This window comes from Hippoglossus hippoglossus, chromosome 21, assembly GCF_009819705.1.
Source record: "Hippoglossus hippoglossus isolate fHipHip1 chromosome 21, fHipHip1.pri, whole genome shotgun sequence".
NCBI classification, from domain to species: Eukaryota; Metazoa; Chordata; class Actinopteri; order Pleuronectiformes; family Pleuronectidae; genus Hippoglossus; species Hippoglossus hippoglossus.
The window spans coordinates 24,553,779-24,579,799 of NC_047171.1; the positions used below are offsets into that span (position 1 = coordinate 24,553,779).

General features: G+C 40.2%; 2 long non-coding RNA genes across 3 annotated transcripts in view; both read left to right on the forward strand.

Annotated features, from left to right (window-relative positions):
• Positions 1-26,021, forward strand: part of LOC117754527 — a 46,032-nt gene that overhangs the window by 10,296 nt on the left and 9,715 nt on the right. Inside the window, exons 3-4 of one of the 2 annotated variants that reach the window (XR_004612451.1) lie at positions 21,075-21,085; positions 22,028-22,188. This is a non-coding gene — a long non-coding RNA (uncharacterized LOC117754527). Of the gene's footprint in view, positions 1-21,074; positions 21,086-21,958; positions 22,189-26,021 lie in introns of those variants that run through there. The other variant, XR_004612450.1, reaches the window with a different exon arrangement.
• LOC117754529 lies at positions 1,429-21,030 on the forward strand. The gene is made up of 6 exons (XR_004612452.1): positions 1,429-1,439; positions 4,283-4,291; positions 5,466-5,471; positions 19,259-19,677; positions 19,899-19,904; positions 20,975-21,030. It is a non-coding gene; the product is annotated as an uncharacterized LOC117754529 (long non-coding RNA).

Sequence of the window (26,021 nt, forward strand, 5' to 3'; positions counted from 1 at the left end):
AAGAAATAGATTTGATTCATCTATTTAGAGGGTTTTCCCTTTTCCACATTTTTGTCATTTTGCAGAGGCACTGATTTTAAATTATTGAATTGAAAAGGATTTAAAACAATGCAGAGTTGGGTGCAAAGTTTTGTAGGCAAACCATTCTAAGTAATCAAGTAACATTTACACTAGAGATACATGGTCAATGAGAAGCTAATTTTTGTAACATAATTAATTTTTACTTATTTTACAAAACTGTTGAGATAGTTATCTAAAAAGTTGTTTGATTGGAAAAATGTGTGTAAACACATCAACTCAATATATCCACCATACTATATAAGGACATAATAAAAAAAAATATAGGCCTATATATTTCTTGAAATTCATTTGGCTTTAGCCAAATCTGAAGCTAGTTTACTGGTAAATCTGTATACGGAGAAGTGGCAGTGTCAGCTTCAATGCAGCATGAAAATATAACTAAAGTTTGTGCAGATATATATATTGTATTGCCATATTTAAGTCAATAATCTCACTGGTCAAAGTCAGTACAGCTCATGTTTATGTGGTCAACTTTTTGTCACCCTTTAAAACAGTTGAGTCGACTACATCGACACAATTAAACTTTTTAAGGGCTCTGGTGTTGGCAAGTGTGAATACATGTCATGGTTTTTTCTGTGGTACATGCTAAACATTTATAAGGTTGTATCCAGTCTCATTTTGTGCCACCAGCTGTTCACCCACTGCCCCCACCTCCCCCTACTCCTTGTTTCACCCACCCATAAAAAGCCAATTACATTCAGGACTACGAAGCTCATTGATACCTAATTAGATCATTGTTAAGTGTGCTGTTTCCTTCTGGGCAGAGGGGGTAATGTCACAGCATCTGAGAGACACTAGAAGTGAAAGTGGGTGTTTTTCCTGGTTGAACCCCTGACCCCAGCCTGCATTGGAAGGGTCATAGAGCCAAGCAAGACAGATTGAAAACACGCTGCGCCAGGGGAGATATGGTATCTTAACACCTAAAGAATACTTTCACATTCAAATGAGGAGGAGCACCCCGTCTGCTTCTGGTGCAAGTGCAGCACACCCTTCCTCCCACCCTAACCTAACAATACAAACGACAAAGATACATACATGTGCATATGAAATCTTGCAATTGTGCTGTCACATATTAACGGAGAATTAGCAAAAGGGCAACAACCGATACTCTTAACTGGCTATTATAAAAATGGATCACATCTGTAAATTAATTAAGACATTTTCAACTTAAATGTGTTATAAACAATTAGGTCCAGATTTCAGTGGTGGAACAAAACTAAGTGAATATACTTTACTGCTGTACTATTATACTATTTCATGCTACTCCACAAATATTGTACGTTTTAGTCACCATGCACTTTTTGTTGTAATAATGAGTTAAGATTTAAAAGTGCATAGCAATGGCAATGTGTTTTAAGGTACTGCAGTCACTAAACCCAATCCCAAAATAAAAATATGATATTAGATTAATAAATTGAAAATCATGAATGTTTTGCTGTTTGGTTGAAAACAATGACCTTTAATATATTGTTAAACCTCAGCTTAAAAACTCTATTTTTATATTTACTTTTCTAATAGGATCTTCTTAAATAAGCCTGCAGTGGAAAATGTGTAGACATTCTGCTGTCCTGGCTCCCAAATGGCGGAATGGGCCCCCCACGCAAATCGTTTTTCGAGGTCTTTTTGAGTGGCTAGCTGTCCCTTACAGTGAGGGAGCACCAAGCCAATTGGCTGATGCATCCTGAATGTAGACTGGGCCCGATCTGTTCGCAGCATGGTTCGCAAGTACTAATGTCTTGAAGCGGATGCGGGCAGCCCCTGGTAACCAGTGAAGGGAGCGGAGGAGCGGTGTAGTGTGAGAGAACTTAGGTAGGTTGAAAACCAGTCGAGCTGCTGTGTTCTGGATGAGCTGCAGAGGTCGGATGGCTCTAGCAGGCAGACCAGCCAGGAGGGAGTTGCCAAGAGCCTGGACTAGAACCTGTGCCGCCTTCGAGTGTCACACCCAGGTTCCTTGAGGTCTGGGTTGATGAGAGTTGTTGATGGTGATAGTAAGGTCATTGGTGGGAGAGCCTTTCCCTGGAAGGAAATGTAGCTCGGTCTTGTCAAGATTGATTTTCAGGTGGTGTGTGGATATCCACTGAGAGATGTCAAAGACAGGCAGAGATTTGCGCTGCTACCTGTGTTTCAGACTGGGAAAAAGAGAGAATAAGTTGCTGTGGTAGAAAAAAGCCATGTGAGTGAATGACAGAGCTGAGAGAGTTGGTGTACAGAGAGAAGAGGAGGGGACCCAAAAGGGACCCCAGTAGTAACTTGACAAGGTTCTGACACAGATCCTCTCCAACTTACCCGGTAGGTACAGTCTTTGAGGTAGTGCAGAGTGCAAAGTCTGAGACTCCCAGATCCTCAAGGGAGGAAATAAGGATCTGGTGGTTCACCGTGTCAAACGCAGCAGAAAGGTAAAAAAGGATGGCGACAGAGTAGAGAGAGGCTGCTCTAGTAGTCCAAAGTTGGTCAGGGACAGCAAGGAGGGCAGTCTCAGTTGAGTGGCCTGCCTTGAAACCAGACTGGTGAGTATCAAGAAGGTTGTTTTGGTGAAGATAGGAAGAGAGTTGATTAAAGATAGTGTTGAGGAATTTCTGACCATCCTCAAACATTACTGTATATGCCACTATATATTATGTATAAAGTGTATATTATATCTGTACAGGAGAAGAGTGCATGTCTAATTCCACACACTCCCTTCTCTCCAAGCAGTACCCAAGGTCAGGTTATAGATAAAGGGCCAAACAACAGTACATTGTAGTGTCTATGCTTAGGGACTTTCATATCTAACTCAGATGCACCAGACAGAGAGGCACCAACTCTCACTCTTTTGCGTATTTCCCCAGTGGCAAGATGTAAGGACTAGGGCTGTGCCATATCATACCGTTCATGATAATACCAGTATAAATTTGTATGTGATAAAAAACTGTCATATCGCTGATATTAATGATATAGCGACGCAATGACGTATGACACATTTATATTCCTTGGCGCCCACAACAACGTCTGAAAGCGAGAGCAGCGTATCAGCCTACGATAACAATTTCCCTAAAAAGGAGCTACTTCAATAGTGTGGGAAAAATATACACTATTGTGTAATAGTAATAAACTTTTACTGCTAAAGGTGGAAACACAACAAACGTGTTTCACCACTTCAACACACCATTGAGTACAACCAGTACGAGCAGGAGACACAAGCAGCTGTTAATGTGCGGCCCAAAAGTAAACAAACAACTCAACAGAGCATCGCTGGGGCATCGCTAGTATCTCTCGCTAGTGGCTCTCACAAGTTGCTCTCGCTAGTGGCTTTCCATATGACAAGAGCAAACAGTGGATGTAAAGTACTGATGCGGTTACATATCCTTGCCTGTGATGTATTAGGCAAGGCCACGACAAACTAGCAGCTACACTAACGTCGGTGGAGTTTTTTGCCTCAACCTCGGACCTGTGGTCGAGCAAACCACAAAACCATACATCAGCCTGACCGTGCACTACATCAACAACGACTGGAAGCTGCACAACTCCTGCCTCGTGACTAGTTTCTTTCCCGAGGATTACACGGGCAAAAATATTGCGAGTGGTGGAAAGAAGTTTATTAACTCGTGGAAGAGGACAAACAGTGTGTGACAACAGACAGCGGAGCCAATGTGGTTGAAGCTATTGCTCTCAATAACTGGACCAGACTGTCATTCTTTCTACATCGTCTGTACATTGCTAATGGTAAGTTTTATTTACCATTAAAAAATCTAAACTTGTAATTTATTTTTATGAGAAATGTCTCCAAAAATCAAGTAAGAACAAATCCAAAGATCTTATCCCTCTCTATTATAATCTCCATGTCTTTTCATAATAGCAGGCAGTCCCAAAACAATTATTGTCATGGCTCATATTTCCATGGGAAATAATTCCTGCCTTTAGTTAATAAAAATGTCCCTTTCATTTTTGTAAAATATGTGTGATTGATTGTATTGATGTGCTTTCATTTGTCTATTGCACAGATTAGGTTACCATAAATAATAGATTGTTGATTCAACCTGTTTTAAACCTGATAGTGCCGCCACCACTGTGGGAGGAATCTGTGATAAGAATATGTTTAAAATGTGTGCACCTATAGCTTTATGACAATCTGATCTGCTAAAAGATCTAAAAAGATCATCTGGTCACACTAGTTTGTGTGTGTGTGTGTGTGTGCGTGAAAGAGGGGGAGGGAGAGAGAGAGAGAGAGATAGTGTGTGTGTGTGTGTGTGTGTGTGTGAGAGAGAGAGGGAGAGGGGGTGTGTGTGTGTGTGTGAGAGAGAGAGACAGAGAGAGAGACTAACTATCTTTCTTTATCTTCAGAGAGGAGTGTGAAGGAAAAAAAGAGTGTGGCTGCCTTTGCTCATTGCTGGAAGCAGCAGCGGGCACCCTGGGATGCTCAGCACAAACTGGAGTAAGTACCCTAGTAAGGACACAATGTGATTTAGGAATGCATGCTTTAGGTTTAACTATCTGATAGGATGTGAATACTGTGGTATCATGAGAGGTTTTACCAATAAGCAGGGTGTAGGGCAGTGCGTCACAACAGGACAGAGCAGGCAAAAGTGCTTTCAAAACGAAGAATCCGGTTTATTCACCAACACAAAGTCTTTCAGGAAGCCAAAACATAAGAGTTCTTCAAAGGCAAAACATATGCTCCATAAAGTTGCTCCTCACTTGTATCCTACCAACTGTAGTTGCCAAATCAAAGTTCTCCAGACGCCGAGCTAAGTTTGTGCCATGTACGATGCCGCCTGCTTGGTGTGTGTGTGTCCACTCCTTTGTTCTCTCTCTCTCCCACACCTGAGCTCCAGCTTTAATCAGAGGGCTGAGGCATTTGCACCTGTCTGAGTAGTGCATTCTGGGCGATGTAGTTTTCCCGGCAGCCATCTTGTGGCATGGTAGCCACTCCCAGAGAGGAACATAACGCCCCTCTACCACACGTCCTCTCGTGATGCCACAATACCTACATGTAACATAGAGAGTGGCATTAATTCTATCCATTAATGGATGTGCTGTTAGAACGGGTGAGACAAGTAGAGGAAGATATACTGGGATGCTGTGGGAGACATCTTCAGACTTGTGTGTGAAAAATACTCATGTAACTCTGTTAGCTTTTGTACATTGTTCCACCTTCTGTTCTCCTTGATGCATCAAGTCTACATTAAAATCTTCTGCATAAGACATCAGCTGCTGCTTAAGTTCTCCTTTCACCAGCTTTCACATGCCCAACGAGTCGAATCCAAATTGATCTATCTGAATCAAAACTGAATTAGCCGAAATGAAAGGAAGTGAACTGAGCTGTAGTGAAAATTGGATTATTTATATTTATTATATCATAATGCACTGTACTAGTGTGCTTAGTCTATACTAAATGTGTTTACCAGTGGTTGGTTGGTTTCTGGGGAGACTTCGGGTCGTGCCCGACACAGGCAATAGCCGCCGCCTGGTTACACCCTGACCCGAGGAGCCTATGTCCGTCGGGAAAGATTAGAAAAAGACTGTGGTGTGTTAGTTAAACTCCACAGCCCCCAAAAGGAGGGGATGTTTTCCAGGGCAGCTTCGGGCTGCACTCAAGACAGAGGGACCCATCTGAGGTCTAAACTATAGAAAAGATGTTTTTGAAGTAGTGCGAAAAGGCCTATTTTGTTTAAATCAATAACGGGGATTATCTACTCTGTGTCCTTTAGGAAAAGTGAAGGCTCTGTGCGGATTTCTGATCCCAGAGTCGAGGTGCCAATAGTTTTAAGAGTGTGTAAACAAAGAAAAAAAAAGTTTTAGTTCAAAATCCTTTAAGTTTGCCACCACTGATGGAGCGACGCCTGCGAGCTAGTTCAGGCAGCCAACTCGAGCTGCGCTGCTCCAATCATGTGACATACATCATGTGACATACCTCACTCTCCACAACCATCTATAATACACACCCACCTTATCAGGTGGTCTATTTAAGCAGAGAGAAATGTCCCATCATCCCCTGCTGCAGTATTGCTACCAGTTGCTTCAGCCCCTCCACCACCCCAGCATCCACCTGTAGGCTCCGACGGGGGGGTTAAAAGTATTTGCTCATCACTCCCATCATTCCTGTGTAATCATATGGGGAAGTGATTAAGTTGGAGTCTAGACGCCAAACACTAAACCTGTTCTTCTGCTGCAATAGACATTTGAACGTGAGTTGTCTGACTGAAATGTAGTCAAGCAAAATATAACTGTGGAAGCTCTGATGCTGCAGCAGGGTTTAATGAATGTATAAGTGAATGTTATTTATTTTTCAAATTGATGTGAATATGCCAACAAGGAAAGTAATCTTTCCACAGCCGAGGTTAAAACTAAACTGTAAACAATTTTATAAAAATTAAGCAAAGCTAAGGTGTTAAGTATCAGTCCGCCAGTGATAAACAGGCAAAACAAGGTACCTGGTCAGAAGCAATGTTTTGCTCCAGAAGGCCAGCTGGAGTCATAGGCCGATACAAAGATAGACTTACAGAATGTTATGTCTTTAACGGTGCTCATGTGTGAGTTGGCTGATGGTGAATGGCCAGTTGCTGGGTCATTTGCCCCTGAAAGTTAAAAAAGTTATGACTGATCAAAATCAGAGGAGATTAAACAAGCTAGAGCAGATGAAGCCTTATGCTCCAATATCCACAAATATCAGTGATAAAATGTTCCTGATAAATGCTAATGAAGTAATGTGAAAAAGTTTCAAAAGAAAACATGATGATAATATTTTATCATCATGCAATGATTTTTTTACGAATACCTACAAGATTAATGTGCTAAATAGGAAGTAAGGTTTGATGTGTATGTGTTTGTGCTGACATCCCTGTATTTTGAGGAATTCACTACTGATAGCTGATGTGATCACTGTTTCCCTGAGACAGAGTTTAGTCTCTTGACCAAATGAATAAAACCATCAAGGTTTACAGATACATTAGATAATGTGTGATATGCTTGAGGGAATTAATGAAATATGCTATTAAGTGTTGAATTAAGTATTTAGAACCTTTAAATTATTAAAAGTACATAAGCATCAACAAAACATAAGTCCAAGTGTAAGTATATTCATTGTGTGAAATCTTTATTTTGATCTTAACAGCACAAGTGCTGTAAAATAAATGTAGTAGAATGAAAATGAAATAATGAAAATGGAAATACTGTAGAGCAACTGAACTCAACTACTTTACCATCCAGATAGTTAAGTTTCATTGTATCAAAACACTAAACTGCAAAAAAGATAGATGACCTTCGAGTTCAGATCCAAAGGAGAGCAGGGAGACACAGACAGTCTCTATACTCTCCTCTTCTGTTTGGGACATATGATGAAAATAGAGAATAATAATCACTACTGTTCGAAATCAGCAAAAGGTAAAACACACATTATGACAGAAATTTAAAAGAAATAAATCAGATTTATTTAAAGTAACAGAGATGAATGAGCACTCTCTGGGGTTGCTGTGCCTCATGTTCTATTGTATGTAAGATTTTAAGCCATAAACTAAGAAGTTATCTCACTGTGTTCTGTATGAAACTGATAAAACAGAAAGAAGGAGACCACTTCCAGTGGATGGTACTAAAGCTGAGTTTACACGTAGATTTATTCTTACTAATGCAGAACAATGGTGACACTATGGTTAAAATAATAATCGTCAGATGTTGACATCATGTCAGAGATAAGAGGAGTAGTTATTGAATGAAAATTTTTAACTGAGCCATGTTGTTGGTTTTTTAAAGCTGACTTTTCAGAATGAAACTAGATGAATGTTGTCAATGAGATGGAACAAAAAGAAAGAAAGAAGGCAATTTTCTTGCCAAAAATTTTATTAACTAAAAGAACAATACAAGTCAGTGGAAGATTTGCATCTGAGAAAAACAATTATATAACTTAAAACTTGTCTTGAGCTTATGGGTGATTTGGTTTACTGAATTTGAGAGTTTCAGACTTTAAGTCTGTGGATGGAACAGTTTGAAATATAATGCAGATAACTTTGCAGAAGAAAAAAAAAAAAAAATTTCAAACCAATCCCAAAATTTAATTTGTATGACTCAATCACTTAAGTTATCAACAACTAATCCTGAAGTTTGTTTTACATTCATCATTTAAAATAAAACAATTAATATATATATATAATCATTTTAAAACTGGTAGTTTCACTGTGCTTTCTACAAAATAGTTACTAATTCTACATTTATCTTACATAATTTACAGAAAATTGAGTATCAATACTATTTTAAATTGGAGATTACAAATTTGACCTTATCTCTCTTTACACTCAATTCAAATCGTTGTTTTCACTTTTAAAGTTTTCTTTAGCGTTTTATCCATCACCCCAACACAAACATTGCCAGCTTGAGTGGCATTGATGTTTGCATGAGACCTGTCTCCTGCACAGAAGTATTTAGTTCTACAGATAAATACAATCAGCTAATGCATTTTTGGATACAAAACACTTGATGGAATATGAAAAAATGTTGTTGGTCCGCAATGGTGAACCTTGCCAAATACAACAGGCAAAGTAATTTGTACAGATTAAGTGACACACATCCACATGTTGCTGTGATTGTGACATGCATTCAAACACATTGAAGAGATGGTGGCTACATGCCAGCCAAAGAGAGAAGCTGTATGCAGCTTCTGCATTCACACCAAACCAATAAGAAGTCTTTTAGCTAGATCTCTACATAATGCATCTTAATGTTGAATTTTCTCCCCTCACAAAGTGAAAGTTAAAGCTATTGCTAAGATAGTATCCCTTGCCTCACAGAGCGATAACAGGCATGATTCAATCTCTGCTGGACTGAGGTGTGTTGGTCTTGAAAGAAGACCAGAAGCTAGACTGAATCTCACAGCTACACACCACAGACGTCTACACACTGGAGCAGATTCAGTCCCACCAAGAACTTATGACCCAGAGGCAGCAAAGAGACATTTCAAGCTTCACCTGATTAGTTTTTCACTGGCTAGGCCAGTTGTGTTTTTACTGTATGTAAATAAAGCTTTGACTCAACATATACCTTGTAAATGTTTTTTTCCCTCTACAATATGTTCAACATATAACATCAAGCATCACATGAATGAATGTAAAGTCTTCAGTAACTGCAGTTCTTTTGGTAAAGGCGTACTAATAATTAATATTAATAAATAAATTATTAGTAATAATAACTATATATTAATTATTATTATTATTAATATCGTGTGGGAGGGGACTACCCACGTGTGTATTATAATGACCCAGGGTGACCAATAGCAACAAATCTACCAGCCAATCACAAGTGACTTTTCGTTTCTAAGGTCTGTCCAATGGTGAAGTGAGATAAGTTCTCACAAGCGATTTCAATCAATCAATCAATCAAATTTTATTTGTATAGCCCATATTCACAAATCACAATTTGTCTCATAGTGCTTTAACAAGGTGTGACATCCTCTGCCCTTAACCCTCAACAAGAGTCAGGAAAAACTACTAAAAAACCTTTTAACAGGGAAAAAAGAAGGTAGAAACCTCAGAGAGAGCCACATGTGAGGGATCCCTCTCCCAGGACGGACACAAGTGCAATAGATGTCAAGTGTAAAGGAGAACATCAGAAAGATAAGGGTATTTGCAGCATTGATTAGAATAAACACTTTGTAGCATAACTGAAGGTCAATGAATTGATGGATTATTGTCAGTAATGGTCGAGTATCTGAGGAGAAATATTATATATCAAGAAGTCTTGTTGTAATCATAGTCCATGGTCAGCAGCCACCACGATCAGGATCCACCATCAAGATCGGATGCCACTATAGTCCACAGTCACCATCAGGATCCACCATCAGCTGCCACCTCGATCGTGGTCCACCACCATTATCAGATGCCAGCACGATGCAGAATCCGCCATTACGATCTCTGATACGCGATCCACCATCATAATCCATGATATGGCCGCAGCCGTGGCCCTGGATCTGCGGATGATAAGACAAAGGGACTCCGGGGAAGAAGTCAAGTCAGTAACATGTATTGATGAGATATTAATTTCTTTGATGTGATAAGGATGGAGAAGAGGATGGAGAAGCTGGGAAGAGAAGCTCCGAGTGTCATGTGTCCCCCGACATTCTAGACCTATAGCAGCATAACTAAGAGCAGGTCTAAGACAAGCCTGGACCAGCTCTAACTATAGGCTTTATCGTAAAAGAAGGTTTTACAGATGGTGTCTGCCTCCCGAACTGAAAGTGGGAGATGATTCCACAGGAGAGGAGACAGAGTCTTTAACGACTTACTGCTGGAGCCTGATAATAAGGAATTACAATAATCCAGTCTGGATGTAACAAAGGCGTGGACTAGTTTTTGCATCTTTTTGAGAAAGGATTTTTGAAATGTTACGCAAGTGAAAGAAGGGGGTCCTAGAAATTTGTTTTAAGTGAGAATTAAAGGACAAATCAGCATCGAAGATCACTCCCAAGTTCCTGACTGTTTCATTGGAAGCAAGGGCAATGTCCTCTAGCGCAGCTATATCATTAGATAATGTATCTCTAAGGTGTTTTGGGCCAAGTATTAGAACCTCTGTTATATCTGAGTTTAACAAGAGAAAATTGCGGGTCATCCAGGTTTTTATGTCCTTGAGACATGCTTGGAGTTTAGTTAATATATAACATTGTTCAGGTTTTATTGACAAGTATAACTGGGTGTCATCCGCATAGCAGTGGAAATTTACAGAGTGTGTCCTGATAATGTTTTCTAGTGGAAGCATATATAATGAGAATAAAATTGGGCCGAGCACAGAGCCCTGTGGAACACCGTTGTTAACTTTGGTGCGCACAGATGACTCATCATTAATTTGCACGAATTGGAATCGATCTGAAAAATATGATTAAACCAGTTTAGGGTGGTTCCTTTAATGCTAATTAACTGTTCTAGTCTCTGTAATAAAATGTTATGGTCAATAGTGTTGAATGCTGCACTAAGATCTAACAGAACGAGGACAGACACAAATCCCTGATCTGGAGCTATTAGAAGGTCATTAGTGACTTTTGCCAAGGCTGTCTCCGTGCTGTGATTAGCTCTAAACCCCAACTGAAAGTCTTCATATATATTATTTTCCTGGAGAAACTCACACAGCTGATTGGCTACAACTTTTTCAATGATTTTAGACAGGAAGATATCGGTCGGTAATTGGCTAAAACCTCCGGGTCCAGGGTGGGTTTTTTGATAAGGGGTTTGATTACAGCTAGTTGAAAGGACTGTGGTACATATCCTGATGATAATGACAGATTGTGTTCAGTAACAAACTATCAATTAGGGGCAGAATTTCTTAAAGTAATTTTGTAGGAATGGGATCTAAGATACAAGTGGTTGGTTTAGAACATGAGATTATTTTGGTCAGCTGATCAAGGGTGATCAGAGAGAAGCTGTCTAAATAATTGATAAGATTCTCAGCAGTTTCTGAGATTTCTGTTCTTGGTAGGGTATTAGTGCCAACTGAGGGCAGGAGATGGTTGGTTTTATTTCTAATAGTTAGAATTTTATCATTAAAGAAGGTCATAAAGATATTGCTATTTAGGGATCGAGGAATACTGGGTCGGTGGAGGTGTGACTCTCTGTCAGCCTGGCTACAGTGCTGAAGAGAAACCTGGGGTTGTTTTTATTTTCTTCTATTAATGTGGTGTAGTAGGCAGCTCTTGCTTTGTGGAGGGCCTTCTTATAAACTTTAACACTACTCTTCCAGTCTAGGAGATTTTCAACACGGTTGCTGGAGTGTGTGAATGGGTGAATGTAAAACTGTACTGTAAAGAGCTTTGAGTGGTCATCAAGACTAGAAAAGCGCTATATAAATACAAAACCATTTACCATTTAAACTACAGCAAATATGATTGGCTGTTGGTGTTTCTTGGATGGGTGTGGAAGACTAAGAACAAGACAATCAAATGAGTTGTAGCTTAGTTTAGGTTTAGGATTAATTGATAGACTGAAGTTAAAAATAGCAGCAACTCCACCTCCTCGGCCGAATTCTCTGGGAATGTGTGAATGTATATGACTGGGGGGAGGAGATTCATTTAGACTGACATATTCATCGGGATGCAGCCAGGTCTCAGTGAGGGACAATAAATCTATTTTTTGATCTGAGACTAGTTCCTTTACTAAAATACCCTTTGATGATAGTGATCTTATGTTTAAAAGTCCACATTTAAAAGTCTTTGTTTGTTGAGTTGCTGCAGAGGTTGTGTTAATTTGTGTTAGATTTGTTTGTGGAATTCTCCCTCTGTTATTGCTTGATTTAAATAATTTAATGGGACGGTGGACAGAGACAGTCTCTATGGGTTTGTGGTTGTGTGACTGATCTAGAGGGAGTGCAGAGACGTGTTTAGCACTGCAGCTCTGCGTCCTGGTCCCAACTCTGGGTTGTCATTTAATAGACTGGGTAATATTCCTAGATAAGAGAGCTGCTCCATCCCAAGTGGGATGAAAGCCGTCTCTCCTAACAAGACCAGGTTTCCTCCAGAAAGTTTGCCAATTATCTACAAAGCCCACACCGTTTACAGGACACCACCTCGACAGCCAGCGGTTAAAAGACAACATGCGGCTAAACATGTCATCACCTGTTGTGTTATGGAGAGGGCCAGAGAAAACTAGTGTCCGACATCGTTTTTGCAAAAGCACACACCGACTCCACATTAACTTTAGTGACCTCCGACATGCGAAGCCGGGAGTCGTTGCTGCCGACGTGAATTACGATCTTACTGTATTTACGTTTAGTTTTAGCCAGCAGCGAACGCTGAATTTGCATCCTGTAAACGGGCACTAACTGCCAGGAATTAGGCGAGTTTGCAGGCGTTTGCAGTGGCGAAAATTCGGCTTTTCGTGCCGTGATCTGAACCCAGATACTCTTCTTCCTATGATGGATGAAAATAATGAACATGACTGTCTTGTGGTCATTTAACCAGAGACCAGATTTGTTGCAGACACCAATACCAGATTCTAATTTGATTCTGTACATGGAGGGGTCAGTTAGCAGACCATCTGACACAAAAAATAAATAAAACATATTGCTACGCTGTAATATCTGAATGAATAGTAGTGGAAGCACAAGCGTTACCTTCTGTTACCTCTACGGTCTTGTGCGCCCTTACAAGGACCTGAATTCTGGAAAAGAACAAAGTTGCAACCATTTACACTGATTCTAGATATGCTTTTGGTGTTGATTTAAATAAATTATGCATTGAAACGTTGTCCAGTCTGTCCGTGACCCCTTTTTGTTCCGTTGTCCACATCCCATCAGAGGTGGGAAAAGGGGGGATCAATGAGATGATAAGGTCACAATAGTTTGCAGGAGGGAAAAATTAATCACTTTTCAGCAAACTAGGAAAAAGTACAGCGCAGTGAAACATGATCATTTGTTACTTTCATCACGTCCTTGTATAAATATGGAAATAGATTTTGTAAATATGTGAAGCTATTAGAGCTACAAATACTTGCTAGTAATTGTAGACCAGTTTTTTAATTAGGTTGAAGCTTTCCAAAGTAGGAAACAGGATTAAAAGAATCATCGTTAAGTGCCCTTAAGTGGATGCCTTTAGCTATAACTAGCTAAGATCGGAGTGTGAGAATTAAATCCACAATAAAAGAAATAAAGACCAAAACAATGATGACCACAGGTTTCAGGTGACCACACACATTGCATATTGTGCTTTATTCCATTCAACACACCTAATGCAAGCCCACCTTTGACACCCCATAAAAAAACTCTGCTTTGGACTAATGGGTATATGTGAGAGTATGTTAATATAACTAACTAACTAACTAACTAAACTAAACCAGACCTTGTTTCATGTACAGGTATCAAGCAGACTGCCGAAACCCTTTCATGTAAGAGTGAGCAGAATGGATCCACGCTTCAAGATACATGCCAGCCCTTCCCCCAGACATCCATGAAGAGGTGACATAGAGGGAAACAAGGAGTGGTTTTATATCCTCCTCCTGAGTGGTCTCAAGAGGAGGAGCTTGTTCTGGTAACTTTGATGTTTTACACAAAATAAACACTATTCAAAGTGCACACAAATAGAATAAAAGACTAAAATGATCTGCTAAGCAGAATAACTGATGACAATCACACTGACATGGTTTAGAGGGGACGAGATGAACAAAGCAGACTTGACTAAAACCATGAATATTAAAATATGCTGAGTTTGATGCATTCTCCAATGTTTAATCCCATTTTTAATAATAAGGCTGATTACAGACCTCCAGATATAAGTGTGGCTGATGAGGTATCCTACCCAAAGCCTGACACTGATTGGACGTTTAATAGGTAAAGGTAAAGGTAATTTAATTGAATCTTTCTGAGAAGTTGATGGAGATATTCCAGCAGGACTTCATCCCTGTGGGTGGGGCCATCCGTGTTTGTTTCTACCTGAGACAAATTCCTAATGCTGTCCATGATTTCTGTTACAAAAGTGATTTCTAGTAATCGGACAGTGGATTTTTTGTCTAATAAGTGGGCCTCTGTCGCTAATTAAGACGTTATAAATTTTGTATATAATAATTTATATTCAATTCCAATATTTAATTCCCAGTTTAACTTTATGTTTGAGCTTGTCTTTTGTTTTAATTAATTTTAGTGTTCCTATTTGATGTAATTATTAGTGTTGTAATTGTACAACATGAATGTTTGGATTTTAACGATTCAATGAGCTGATAACATATCCCCTGTGTCAAATGTTTTACATATACTCAAGCAATTTTTGTTAACGGGGCTAGAGAGTCCATTTTATCTATTGTTTTAGTTCTGAGTGGTTTATTTTATTTATGTTTTTTTAAATCTTTTATTCATCAAGGATATTTTAATATTTCCAATTAAAATTCAACTGTCATAATGAATGTTCTTTACAATTAAGTTAATTTATGTTTGAGAAGGTGAACATTCATGATTATGCCATAATATTATTATTATATCAGTGTTTTTAAATGGTTTAATATTTTCCTCTGTGCACCAAGTTAGAGGTTTTCTTGCACAGTTACACATATCCAAGCAATCCACTGAGAACAAATTTGGAGTGACTAAGTAACAGAAATTCTTTGTAATATATATTTGGGAAACCCTCGAGTTAAGTTTACTTCCTAGTAAGAATTGGAAGATAAAGACTACTTAAGAATTTTACTGGAGATTTCCACCCTTAGGTATAAAATGTGCTAAGATTTTGCAAGTAAATTTTGTATCTTACTTACAAATATTGAAATTACCTTTCATTTACTTTATACCAAGACATTTGTGAGTAATATTTACATAATATTTGATCTACTTTACAGCACTATTTTACTATGGATTTGTTGCATTCTATAAAACATGAAATAACATGTTTTTATAGAACAGCACCTTTTATTCCCCCTCCAACACTGATGTAAGAGGTTGCTTCATACACATACAATCGGGTGGACATTACAAAATATCTAAGTCAGTGCTAGCAACAGTAGTTCAGACTTTTATTTTCAAATAGAACATTTGAACTTTCTGATACATTTTATCTCTTAAACAGGTAGATAACATTATTAAATGTGTAATTCAGCTGACCTGCAATGCTTATTTTGTCAGGAACATGCGATTTACACTTCTGTGTTTGTTTTGGTCTTTGGCTTATTTTGATGATTTCAGGTTTTCATTGTATAAACAGAGAAAAAAGCAAGAACATTGATCAAGTAGAGTGAGCGATTTTATAAATCGGTTAAGGTCTATGAGGATCGTATTCTCATAGGAATGATGTATAACCAGAGAAAATTAGTTTATGTTGATACTTTGTTTGTGTTGATTCCATATCGCCATGCATCGAATGTTCCAGTAACCTCTCTATTGTGGTGACCCTCTACATGCGTAATGCACATGGGTTGAAGACTCTACAAAATGTTAATTATGATGATGGTTAAATTAAGTTTTTGATTTTGATTGAAGTTGTTAAATCTAATATGTATATTCAATTGACACTGCAGCTGCCTGTTGTGTTTTGGGGAGTGCGAGAGCATGACCAAGGTCAAAGGTTTTCACTACCTAGACAACATAGATATGAGAAAAAAGTCCCCTCACTGAATTGGATATTTGGTGCTGTACAAATATAATTCTGACAATGATTTTGTGTAAATTGATTTCCTCCTACACCAGGGGCCTTTACTATCAAAAGAGCCATTTTGCCCCCTCTTCCACCAAATAAAATTCTTCTGGAGCCGCAAAACATATTTGATAACACAGCTTATAAAGTTTTATATATAGTAATACTCAGTGTTCTGTTCACACTTAAAATGAAGTTCAGTTCATGCAGATGAAAATGAACTAGTTCACGTTCATAGTTAATTTTTTTAAAGTTTTGAACTAAGTTCACGATTCCAAAAATGAACTAGTTCACGTTCATTTGTTCAATTTTTGTATTGGGATGATTAAGGTGACAAACTTACGATTATGTGTTTAGTTATTAATTGATGGTGTCGGATCATGTCATTTTAACACTGAGTCCTGACTGTGTGCGTCACGTCTCATGTTGTACTGAGCACATCATGTTGTCATTTTTCATGATGTTTAAATGCAGCCTCATAAACTCTGGAATCAAACCAACACTAAGTTACTTCATGTACTGATCAGGTCCTGATAACTAGCGATGAGTGTTTATTAGTTAAAGTGAGAGCAGGTCAGAGTGGAGGAGGACACAGAAACTCCAGCTCAGTACAAATTAACTGCAGCTTCTGCTCTGATCACTGAGCAGCTGTGACCAGAGAAACTGTGTTTTCACTGTTTGCACAGTTTTTCAACAAAGTCACTTACTGGATGCTTCATGTAAACGAGCTCTTATCTCACTGAATGTGTCACTCTCATAGTTTGTATACTCTGAGCGAGTGAGTTGGGGCTGGGGGGCAGAGCTCCGGTGTGTGTGTGTGTGTGTGTGTGTGTGTGTGTGTGTGTGTGTGTGTGTGTGTGTGTGTGTGTGTGTGTGTGCGCTGTATGAGCACACACACACACACACACACACATTTTCTCTCGCTCCTGGTATTTCACATAATGGCCTGATATGATGATGATTTAAAAATGTTACGTGAACGTGAGTGACGTTTACTCTCGCTTGAGTGAACGTCACTCATATGAACGTGTTCAATGAATGCCAACAACACTGTACAGGGAGCCACTGCAGAGGGGATGAAGAGCTGCATGCGGCTCCAGAGCCGCGGGTAGCCGACCCCTGTCCTACACCCTCCATGCTTGCTCTTTACTCACGAAAATGCCTTTCTTCCACAAAAACAGCAATTCATTTCTTATCACCATGTTAATGATGTCCTGGGAATGTTTCTTTGTCATTTCCTCTGCAGAATGCTCTTTGCATGCTGTATGATTGTCTGACCTTCCTTGCAATGAATAAAGTATACTTAAAAGACTATTATTCTCACACCTCTTTATTTCAGAAGCCTCACCAGGTCAAATTTCCACCACAATATATAACAAAGAGCAGCCCTGGCGGTTTAAAAACCCACTGGCTCGCTCCGATGATGGATCAAAGGGCAACCTCTGCGGTTTAAAAACTCACTAGTTGGCCCTGAAGAAGAAAACAGAGGAAGAAATATGTCTCATCTGTACTTGTTATGATTGTTATATTATAATGTATCCTTTGAATCAGGGGTGGCTCCTGGCATAGGCAGTTGCCTAGGGCGCAAAATTGCGAGAGGGCGGCACAAGAGGCTGATTTATCATGACGTGATACATACAATGTTAACCAACGCAGTAACGTCACACCATCATCCTCTAACGGTGGGTTCACACCGGAGGCAGAAGTGCCGGGAAGCGCCACGGCCAGCTCGCCGCGAGCGAATTGGGCCAGAAAACACACAGAAAATCGATATTAAACGATATATGTGATATATTATATATTATATATTATATATTATATATTATATAAATTATTAAATATGCATCCGATACTTTTGATTTCCCCGCTGTTCTCCTGGAGTTTCAATTTCCCAGATTTTTGTCCCCCCATGATGACATTTTCCCATCGTTAATTATATGCTTATTCCACACATTTGTCAGTTGTGTCTAAACAGACAGACACACACAAGCACACAATCTCTTGTGGGGGGCTGGTGGCTATAAGCTTGCGTAGGTCAGTCACCTGTGAAGACCATCATCAGTTACCCCTGAACTGGCGTGGAGAAATGCGCTTCCTGTGTGAACAGCCAGGCGGCTGCTCGCACCAGAATAGGCGCTTCTGCCTCCGGTGTGTGTCTGCAGGGTTACTGCAGTTACAGTCAAAGATTAATCAAAAAAGGATTATATTATCAGGTGCACAATTCAGAAAGCACCACAAAGTAAGAATCACCACGATTGAGCACATCATTAATGGTTATTTTTGTTGTCATGAATAGCTAGCTCTGACAGCTAGCTAGCTATTCATGAGCAGATTTCAGATTCTTTTTATATATTTTTATTATTTTTCATGGCCTACATTTTTTTCTGCATGTGTGTGCATCTGTACACAGTCCCAAAGTTATTGTGGATGCATAACAATTTGCGTGTGTATGTTGGGGGGAAATCTTGCCTAGGGCTCCAACATTGCCAGGGCCGGACCTGCTTTAAATAACATCTTGAAAATAAGCAGAGGGACTAATTGGTTGACGCAGAGCTTTTATTCAAATTGGCCAAGAGATGTTTGCCTGCAACAGCCCCCTCTTGTGCGTTTTTTTTGCGCGTCTGGTGTGAACAGCCAGGCGGCTGCTGAACCCGTATCGCTGGTCGGTTCGTACCCTCGTGGGGCTGCGCTCATGTGATTGGTTGAAAATGAGGGCGACATCTGATTGGCTACAGATAAGTCCCAAAAAAATGCATTTGTAAATCCAGCGACGTCAGGGAAGTCTCAAAAAACCCACACACAAATGTAGAGCGATCCACACACAAATACATACGAATCCACACCCAAATGCATACGTATCTGTTAAGGCTGAGTACATGAACTGAGGACCCAAAAGCACAACTCTTGATACAATGTCCAGTTTCCAAAAACAGTGGTCGTTTTATTCCAGTCAGGGTTCGGCAAAAGACAAGGCAGAGGTTTCCAAAAGACGTGAGGCTAAGGCTAGGTCGGTAATTACAAAAACGTGGTCAAAAGCACAAGACAAGACTCGACGTGGGTATATCGCTGGAACCCTACAAGACGAGACGAACTGGCACAGGATAGAGGGAGACGCAGACCATATACAGTGGATATAAAAAGTCTACACACCCCTGTTAAAATGCCAGGTTTTTGTGATGTAAAAAAATGAGACCAAGATAAATCATGTCAGAACTTTTTCCACCATTAATGTGACCTATAACGTGAACAATTCAATTGAAAAACAAACTGAAATATTTTAGGGGGAAATCTAAAAAATCTAAAAATAAAATAATGTGGTTGCATAAGTGTGCACACCCTCTTATAACTGGGGATGTGGCTGTGTTCAGAATTAACCAATCACATTCAAACTCATGTTAAATAGTAGTCAGTACACTCCCGCCATCATTTAAAGTGACTCTGATTAATCCCAAATAAAGTTCAGCTGTTCCAGTAGGATTTTCTGGACATTTTCTTAGTTGCATCTTACAGCAAAAGCCATGGTCCGCAGAGAGCTTGTGTAGCGTGGTGGGAAAGCGGGGATAGTGAAAGGTTGCCACAACGCCACCTGGGGAGTTCCACCTCCAGGAAATACTAAAATATGGTGAGTGCAACAGCACAGGTTTCGTTTGAATCACGGGGCAGGAGGAATGGGACGGTACGGTGGTGCGTGGGTTCGACCCAGCTACTGAATTAGCAAGGCGTCGAAACGAAGCCCGCTCACCATCACACTCCCGAGCAAAATGTCCAGGCTGCTGGCACCTTCTACAGATTAAAGGACCACCACGAAAAGTCTGACCTTGGGACCGAGGGGCCTGAGGCGGCGACCCAATTCCTGATGGCGGGGTTTTCTTCACAACCCGTTTTGTTGGTTTGCTGTGTCACGGGTGGCGAGTTTATTAATCCTTCCCCTTTTTCTTTGGTTGTCGTCGCCGTGGTAAGTCCCAGCCCTGTCCCTGGTTGCTCATGTCAAAAGTGTTTTATTTCTTATGTTAAATTGTTATTCTGTTTGTTTGTTTCATTGTGTTTTTGTTTGTATTTATTCCTGTTATATTAAAGGGGACATAGCATGCAAATTCCACTTTGTTAGTACTTCTACAGGTTAATGTGGGTATCTGGCATGTCTACCAACCCAAAAACTCTGGGAAAAAAACACTTGCGCGTTTTGTTATAGTTCCTCTAAGTCAGAAACGTCATGCTTGAGTGACTCGATTGAGCTTCCTGGGTTTTGTGTCGTAACAAGGCACTGGAAGTCTCCCTACATGGCCTTGGTCTGCTTGTGTGCTTGTAGTGGATGGGCAGAGGGGGACATTTAATTATGTGATTGGGAAAATTAAAACTCCAGGACAACAGAAGGGGAATGCAAAGTATGGGATGCATATTTGATAATTTATATCATATAAAATATGTAATTTATATCGTTTAAAATCATGGGGGGAGAGGGGGAGGGGGGAGCTGGCTCATTAGCATTTAAAGGAACAGGCACTCAAAACAGGTCACTCTGTGGAGGGCTGTTTTATACAGGGTAAAAAGGGTGCTGTTTTAAATGATCCTTGTGGTATTTTGACCAAAGTATGTTACAGACATTTCATTAAGACCCCAAGGAACCATATCAACTTGTGGTAAAATGGGCATACAATGTCCCCTTTAAAGTTCTTTCTTGTTAGTACAACACGTCTCCTGCCCCGTGATTCAAACAAAACCTGTGCTGTTGCACTCACCATATTTTAGTATTTCCTGGAGGTGGAACTCCCCAGATGGCGTTGTGGCAACCTTTCACTATCCCCGCTTTCCCACCACGCTACACTTGCAAAGCATCAGAGGGATCTCATTGTTGAAAGGTATCAGTCAGGAGAAGGGTACAAAATAATATACACCATTAGATATATTAGATATACCATGGAACACAGTGAAGACAGTCATCAAGTGGAGAAAATATGGCACAACAGTGACATTACCAAGAACTGGACGTCCCTCCAAAATTGATGAAAAGACGAGAAGAAAACTGGTCAGGGAGGCTTCCGAGAGGCCTACAGCAACATTAAAGGAGCTGCAGGAATTTCTGGCTAGTACTGGCTGTGTACTACATGTGACAACAATCTCCCGTATTCTTCATATGTTTGGGCTATGGGGTAGGGTGGCAAGACGGAAGCCTTTACTTACGAAGAAAAACATCCAATTTTGCAAAAACATACATGAAGTCTCCCAAAAGCATGTGGGGAAATGTGTTATGGTCTGATGAAACCAAGGTTGAACTTTTTGGCCATAATTCCAAAAGGTATGTTTGGCGCAAAAACAACACTGCACATCACCCAAAGAACACCGTACCCACAGTGAAGCATGGTGGTGGCAGCATCATGCTTTGGGGCTGTTTTACTTCAGCTGGAACCGGGGCCTTAGTCAAGGAATTATGAACAGTTACAAATACCAGTCAGTTTTGGCACAAAACCTTCAGGCTTCCGTTAGAAATGAAGAGGAATTTCACCTTTCAGCACGACAACGACCCAAAGCATACATCCAAATCAACAAAAGCATGGCTTCACCAGAAGAAGATTAATGTTTTGGAATGGCCAGGCCAGAGCCCAGACCTGAATCCAATTGAATATCTGTGGGGTGATCTGAAGAGGGCTGTTTACAGGAGATGCCCTCGCAAACTGACAGATTTGGAGCGCTTTTGCAAAGAAGAGTGGGCAAATATTGCCAAGTCAAGATGTGCCATGCTAATAGCCTCCTACCCAAAAAGACTGAGTGCTGTAATAAAATCAAAAGGTGCTTCAACAAAGTATTAGTTTAAGGGTGTGCAAACTTATGCAACCAGGATATTGTAAGATTTTTTTATTTTGTATTTTTCCCCCTAAAAGATTTCAGTTTGTTTTTCACTTGAATTGTTCACGTTATAGGTCACATTAAAGGTGGAAAAAGTTCGGAAATGATTTATCTTTGTTTCATTTTTTTACATCACAAAAACCTGGCATTTTAACAGGGGTGTGTAGACTTTTTATATCCACTGTATACTAAACAGAAATCAAGTTAACTACACACAGGTGAAACATGTTAGGGAGGGGAAGGTAATCCGTGAGGCACACAAGGGCAGCACTGAAGTTACCTAAAGGGAACAGAGACAAACGTATCAAAGTAAAACAGGAAGTGACATAAAACATGAAACAGGAAATGCTGAGTGTGTGTGTGTGGGTAACCATGACAGAATCCACACACAAATGCATAGAAATCCACACAGAAATAGAAAAACCCACACACAAATGCAGAAATATATTTGTGAAACTTTTTTTTATTTGTGAATTTTTTTTAAACATTTATATACATTGATAACTATTTGTGTGTGAATTGGAATATATTTGTGAATCCTTCTGTGCGCATTTGTGAATCCTCCTGTGTGCATATGTGAATATTGAGACCGATCTGACCCCATATATCTTCTTTAAATACAATTCCAATGTTTCCATGTCTTAAGTGTTTGTGATACTGCGGTTTAACTTATTGGCATATATTTATTGAATAGCTGCAACACAATGGATGAGTGGGAATATACTGTATATGTGCATGACATGTAAATGAACTGACAGTGACCACAATAACATTCAGAACAACAGCAAAACATTTTATAGACATCACAATCAAGTAATTGTGCACAGTATAACAATGATCCAAAGGCTGTGCTATGTGGGGCTCCATAAGAGAATTCATGTTCCAAAAATATGAGGAATATTTTGATTAGTCGGTTAAAAAAGGATCCCTTCAAAACCAGGGTATTGGAAACTTCCCTTGAAAAAAACAGTCTGGTATTATACCAAGTGAAAACTTGTCCGTAGATGAGGTTTTGTCCGTATTTTCTATAAAATTTTAAACCGTAATGCTATGAAAAGAACGCCTCGACCATGATTTTCTCTTAAGACGGGCTAAGACAGCCCCTCCAGCTGTGGGACATGACAAACCGAACATACCTCATCTTATATGGTGCATTATCTATTGAGAAAACTCCCCCCTGTGGGTGGCAGGGCGGCAGGCACAGTTGTTTGTGGATAAACAAATTCAAGGAGGGGGTCAATGTGTGTATATATATACACATTAGGGCTAGGCATTATGACTTCAAATCGTATGTCGCTGCTGCAAAATGAACATAGCGAAAACCGGACAGTTCGTGAATGCACGTATTGGGGAAAGTATTAACCTAATTGACTGACATGAGGAAGATTGAGTTGGTGAGAGGTTACAAAAGTTAGTTTCGATACATTTTTGGTTAATTGCCCAGCCCAAATACAAATATACATATATATACACATACACATATTTGTGTGTGTATATATGTGTGTATATGTGTATATATATGTATATATAGAGAGAGAGAGAGAGAGAGAGAGAGAGAGAGAGAGAGAGAGAGAGAGAGAGAGAGAGAGAGAGAGAGAGGAGAGAGTGTTCATTCCTGGTTACGTAGTGCCGATGCGCTACATTAGTTCAACATGAAAGAGCAGGGGAGTGCTAATGAGACATAGGCATGGGCTTTGCAGCTCGTTCATCATCCTGCTCCCTCGATTGGCAACACCCTTTTATTAGGCCCCCAGGGGCCCCATGTCATCTCCTCCTGCATTAATCAGCTGTCCAACAAGGCAGGGGCCCTTATAATGCCCTATTAGCTTTCAAGCCCTTGGATCATTACAGACCAATGAAAAGGCCAAGGTTTGCACTTCCACCGTTGGAACCTCCCACCTCCAACCCACAAGCGCTCACTTGGAGACTGTGAGAGAATCTTCTAGAATCAACAACAATTAACAATGAGGTAGAAATCAGTCTCAGGAAAGGGCTTTATTTACCCTCCCTCCCTTCCCCTTACAGTTATATCTCTGTAGTAGATGAATACATTTCTTCTGCATTCTAAAAGCTTATTGTCTTCACAAGATGGAAGGAGACATTCTGGTAAATAAATATAGGAAGCATAAATACATGTTTGTATGACCCAAGCCAGGCACACAATGGGGTAAAGATGGTCTCATAAAAACTTGACACCTGCTATCAGTCTTTAAGCCCTTTGCCATTACTCATTTGTTATCAGTACCAGGTTCTCCTCAGTGATCAATGATTATGAATGTCGTCAGGGAGTGAGTTGCAGAGAGCCAAATACCATCTCTAGTAATCGTAATTATGAGAAAGCTTTCACTTCTCTTTCGGATTGTCTGCATGAGTAAGCTGACATTAGATGTAGCAAAACATCCATCATGTGCAGACACAGGTAGATTAGTAGGGTTATCTTGGTGATTGACACCGATTAGCTCCTTCAGTATCTATGGAGCCTGGCTTGCTGGTGTCACACATTGCCCTCCACCAGCCAAGCAAAGTGGAGCAGATGACAGTCCATTTGTTTTCATTAGAGCAAGTAGTGAGCTTGGAGAAAGGTACTCCTCTTTCTTTCTTTAATGTCTTCATCTCTCTCTTTCTGTCTCGCGCACAAAATGTGCACAGCCTCGGCAAAAAAGAAATCAATTCTGTATCAAAACATTTGTACAAGGTGACACATAAACCATGTTTAACCACATAAACCATGCCATTAAGGTGCAGGTGCTCTCTTTCTACAGACCTGTCTTGCAAATGCAGCCTGCAAGTCTATACCTGCAGAGGCTGAAACACTGACTCTCTTTGAGTCCAGTGGAGTTGACAAGTTTGCTTGTCCTGCTCATCTCCTGGAAGAGAGACGGTACATCACAGGCACAAAGCAGACTCTGAGACCCACTGATATGGACGTTCCTTTGACCCAAGACAAAAAATTCTCCTGGTTCTGCTGATTGTAGGTCTGACTGTGACAGATGGTCAGTGTGTGTGTGTGAGAGTGAGAGAGAGAGTGGGAGATAAAAAGAAAAATGAGCCACAGTGTGTCGTGAATGATGTGTGCCAGGGAGGGAGTTAGAGAAGGTTAGAGCGAATAATATCCCCTGTGGGAAGGGGTGTGTTAGGAGAAACTGAGTAGTACGGAAAGCAGCAGTATGCGGAACAGAGCTTGGTGAATGTTATGGGGCAGAAGCCTAGCTGAGCTGAGAGAAGGGTGGGTGCTATTTACATACACATAGACCATCTGCCAACAGTGAAGATAGTCAGCGGGTTTTGAAGGCAGGGCTGAGGTAGATATAGCAGGAATTCTCCTGTCCTATCCCATCCTCTTCATCCGAGGACGACAACTCTTCCTCCAAGGTCTAGGGCGGATGGATGGGGAGGTATCTCTGGTCAGGCCCCTCAGTGGGTGCAGGCCTCCTACCAGGCTGGTCAGGATGCGAAGTGTGGAAGTCGGCAATGAGCTGAGGGTCGATGATGTGAAGAGCAGCGACCCAGGATCTCTCTGTTGGACTGTACCCCTCCCAGTCCACCAGGTACTGGAGGCCTCTTCCACGGTGGCAGGAGCAGACGAGAGGAGCAGAAGGCAAACCATGTAGGTGAGTCCTCCATCGAAGGAGGCCTTAGGTACCAATGCGCTTCAGGCTGTAAGGTATGACTACTTTAAGTGTAGCACTATCTAAATAGGTACATTAACTTTACTTATACTGAGTGAGAATTGATACACGTTGGTAAACTGTCAAATGCTAAATGTTGTAGTTAGCTGTGCTTGCTAGCTATTTATCTAGTAAAATAAAACAACTACTATCAATGATACCTATTTAACACATCACTACAACAAAAAATTTGCAATAAAACAAATTATTTACTAAGAAGAAGAATACTGTTATAATACTAATAGTTTGATTAGTCTTCAAATGCTCTGCATGCAGACGGGGAACAGCGTCTTTTGTAATTTTAAATGATAAATGGTCTGTATTTATATAGCGTTTTTTGCCATTGACCCATTCACACACACATTCAT